This window comes from Corvus hawaiiensis, chromosome 17, assembly GCF_020740725.1.
Source record: "Corvus hawaiiensis isolate bCorHaw1 chromosome 17, bCorHaw1.pri.cur, whole genome shotgun sequence".
Lineage (NCBI taxonomy): Eukaryota > Metazoa > Chordata > Aves > Passeriformes > Corvidae > Corvus > Corvus hawaiiensis.
In genome coordinates, this window is record NC_063229.1 from 9,879,095 (window position 1) to 9,883,325 (window position 4,231).

Consider the following 4,231-nt stretch of genomic DNA (forward strand, 5'->3'; position numbering starts at 1 on the left):
GCAGGGGTGTGCCGAATATAAAGTATCACAGCATTGTTATGAAAAATAATTCAAACCCACCAAAAAGGCCAGCAGCAGATGGAAGGGCGAGATCGGAGCAATCCAGGCTGACTGTAACCCTTCGTGGGTGGGGAAGGCAGGGCATGCAGGGGACCAGCACCCACATCCCAGCTCTGCTGCTGGTGCTTGCGGGTGTGGAAGGGAAGGTGATGCGCTGAAAGTGTCCCAGTGCAGACTGTGGGCAGGACAGGGAACGGATTCCCATGGGAAAGGGGGAACTCGTGCCTAGGGGCTCATAACACAGTGGGGGTTTTGGACAGGCTTTAGGGATGCTGGGATCCCTCATCCTCAAATCCCTGCTGAAGGATGGGACGTGCAACCTGGGCACCACTCAGCCTGCCGGCCGCCCATCCCCACCCTGCAGCAAGGCGTCAGGTCCCTTCTGTGACCACTGATGGGACGCAGGTGCCACCCACCACACTGGATGTGTGTCCCCTCCCTGCCGCCAGCATCCCGCCGCCGAGCCGGGTACCAGGGGTGGCGCTGGGGACGAGGACGCGTCCCCAGCCGCGGGCCTCGCTCCAGCTGGGCGCTGTTTTGTAAGGACTCCTGGGCCTCTGCGGCGCAGAGATAAGCCCAAGAATTCGCCGCCAGTTCCAAATATCCCGTCCGCTTCCTCCCGCCGTCCTCGCCGCCGCTCCAGCCCGCTTGTCTCATTTCCGCAGCAGCGTGCTGGGGAGCGCTTCCTGTTTTCCCCCCGGCCCCGGGGCGGCGGCGGGGGGCTGAGGGGCGCGGGGAGGAAGGGCAGGACAATGGGCGCAAGTCGGGACGGGCAGCTGCCCATCGCCCGGGATGGGGGTTCCTCGGTGGCCCGGGATGGGGCTGGGAGGGAGGGGGAAGGCGGATGGCAGGTGGCAGCAGCGGGGACGTGGGTCCTGGGCTGAGCTGAGATTGCGGATGGGGTTTCTTTCCTTTCCTTTCATGATTTCTTTTTTTTTTTTTTCCTTCAAGGGCTTTGCTGTAAATCAACCCAAGCTCCCTTGAGAGCATCGTCTCTGTGCCGCAGTGGGAGCCCCTGCTCCAGCTGGGCATGAGGACAGGAATGAAGCCGGGTGGAGCACAGCCCTGGGCGGGGGGACCCTGCCCTCTATGGGGCAATGAATCGCCCTGCCACAAGTTGCATTTTAGGGTCCCCTCCAGTCAAACCACCCACCACAACCCTCTCCTCCCCAGCCACAGTACAAGAGAGCAGCATCCCCACGGGACTGCCATCTCCCAGGAGCTGTGTCTCGGAGCAGGGGGTTAGGAAGTGGCTCCCCCATCCCAAACTGCAGCTGTGAGAAAAGAGGGGTCCACTTCGGGGCTCTGCTCACTCGGAGCCCAGCAATCTCCTGCCACAGGTAGGACCAGCCAGTGGGCAGCTCTGTGTCCCCCTGTTTTTGGGGCTCCTGCCCCCCGGGCCTGGGCCGAGTGTGAGTGTTTACTTGGTGTCTTTCTCACCGCTTGCAGCGTGGCAGGAGTTATTCAAAGGCGGGCGGAAGCAAGCACAGCAACTGAAACAACAATGAAAAGGAAACAGAGCTCGAAAAACTCTCCGTTCATAAATCAACTGAACTGCAGGTGATCCCTGGGCAGGAGCGAGCTGAGGAAGAGACACGGCTCGGCTCAGCATGGCCAGCAGCCAGGCAGGGTTGGGGGAGGCTGGGATTTCCCAGGGTGGTCCCAAGTGATGCTGGGGTCGGTGTCCATGTCTCCGGGGCTGCACATTAGGGCCTTTGAGGCAGGTGAGGTGCAAGTGTCGCTGGGTTTATTTTTATTACAATTTTTTTTATGCATCTAGGTGAGAAAGGTGAAGCTGTGAGGGGTGGAGTGGGTTTGTGGGGTCAGCATTGCATGCACACGCACAGGCATGTGCCTGCTTTCCAGGCCAGAGGAATGCAACAAGCCCAGGGATGTGATGGGGTGCAGGGACCGTACCACAGCCCCTCATGGCCAGCAGAGTGGGGGGACATAGTAATTTTGGTGCTTGAGGGGGTGCAGAGCAGCCCCACTCTCTTTATTCCTCTCCATGTTTGCTTTTTGGGTTGAAATCCATCACTTTGGAAGCAGAGAAGCCAAAAAGTTGTGGGTGAGCAGTCTGTGGCTGTGCCATGGGAGATGTTGGGGTTAATGGGAGATGATCCAGGGTTCTCGGCAGCATCAGGTCGTGGCTCCTTGCTGGGATCTCATAAAGGCTTTTTCCTCCTTAGGAAATAGAGCTGCTGGATTGGGACAGGCCTCTCGGTGCTGGCAGCATCGCTGCACAGGCAGGGGATGGGCATGGGTGGAAAAATCTCCCCCTCCTGCCTCCAGCTGTGTCCTGCAGCATCTTGCTCCAGGCAAGACAGGGGCCAGTTTGGACAAACCAAGCTGTCCCCTCCTAGCTGTCCCCTCTGCCAGCTCCTGTAAGCTGAGACCCAGTCCTGGGGACACCAAAAGGAACTTGTGCCTTTGGGACCAGTGGATGGCCCAAAGACCAGGCTGGTGGCAGTGGGCTGACCTTACAGCAGAGGAAATGATCCAGTCATGTTCCCTGCACTGGGAAAGCCAGGAGAGATTGCATGTCCCCCTCTGCTGCTATCCGTCCTCCCTCCTGTGATTTCCCTGTCATCTTGTCTTTTGGCAGAGCTGGAAAACTGGGAGACCACCGTAAATAAATCCTGTGTCTTTAAGCCATTTTGTACAGTACAAGAAAATGCGCTCGTTGAATTACAGCTTTTTAATCAAATACATGTAACCATGTCACTTAAAGTACTCGCGAAAAGCAAGGGAAAAAAAACCCCAACACAATTGGAAGAGCACGATATTAAAACCAGCTGCCTGCTTACCCCCACCACAGTTAATAGTTTTTGAATGTTCTGAATGAGAGAGAAACCAGAGCCAAGCTCCACTTTCATGTCCATCTTTCTGATCAAACCCTGTCAGACGGGGGGAGCCGGGCAGCCTGGCACAGAGGTGGGGGATGTGGGAGAGCTGCACTCCCTTCTCCTGCCGCTTTGCCCATCCCTTTGGGCATTCTCCCCATGGCGATGGGATGTGGGAGACCACGTTCTTCCTGCAGGCAAAGCAGTGCTGCCTGACCGGGACCCAGCCTGGAGATGGTAGCACAGGTTGCCCAAGCTATGTGGAGGTGAGGGATGCTGCTCTGGGACATCACCACCATGTTTTGTGTCCCCTCCTGACCAAATTCAACCCAATTCTACCTCTTTATGCTTCTTCCTGTAAGTTGACATCACCGCTGGTTCCCCTGAGGCACTGCAGTACCGGCAGCATCCCCTCCTCTGAGCATGTCAGTGTGGTGTCACATCCCTGTGCCCTGTTCCCTTGGGACACACATGCCAAGACCACCTCAACGTCTGCCTCCGGCCTCGCTGGCCACCGACCCCCCTCCCAGCACAGCCTGCCAACCACCCGAGCTGTGTAGTTCCCCCACAACGTGGACCAATGCTCATTAAGCATGAGGCAGAGACCACCAAATATGTCAAAACACACTTAAAATTTATTGTTTCATACCATAAGTTTGAGTCTCTTGAACGCCGGCCAGTGTTTCTCCCTCTCTGCGATGGGGCCTATCTGCTGTCACTGACGCTTCACGTATATGTATAGCCCGCTTGCTTGCTGGCTTTTTTTCCCTCCCCCTTCTTTCTTTAAATGCAAAATACAAACAATTGATGGAAAATGTACATTTGTTCCATATGGGACGGTCGGAGTGTGGAGAGGAGCCAGCAGAGGCATTTTTAGGCAGACTCCTCTCTCCAGCGGATGGCTGGATGGCTTCCCAGAACGGCCCCGCGCGGCCTGGCCTGACTCTCCTGACGAGGTTCAGAGGCTCTGTGACACTCCCACGTTGGTGGGGGGCACGTGATTCAGTTCCCTGAAGGGATCAACCCTCCTGGGCTGCTGAGCACAGGAGGAGGGAGATCTTTCAACCAAAACCACTGCAACATCCCGGAAGGGTTGAGCTCGGCTGCGCAGGAGGCGGTGGGGAAACTTGCTTTAGGACTTGTGTAGGAAGTTGAGTCAGGCTGGTTGGGTAGTGCGGGGTTAGGTAGGCTCAGCTGAGTTGGTTGGGTTGTGTTGAGTTATGTTGGGATAGGCTGATTGGGTCCTTGGGACACGTTACACTGGATTGAGTTTGGTTAGGTTGGGTTATGTTGGGTTGTGCTGGGCTGTGTTCGGTTGTGTAGGGTTG

The 4,231-nt window shown here is 56.7% G+C and overlaps 1 long non-coding RNA gene across 1 annotated transcript; it reads left to right on the forward strand.

Moving 5' to 3' along the window:
• The first annotated feature begins 516 nt into the window (after positions 1–516).
• Positions 517–2,711, forward strand: LOC125334918. Its single transcript, XR_007207280.1, has 3 exons — positions 517–822; positions 1,012–1,400; positions 1,510–2,711. It is a non-coding gene; the product is annotated as an uncharacterized LOC125334918 (long non-coding RNA).
• The last annotated feature ends 1,520 nt before the right edge of the window (positions 2,712–4,231 follow it).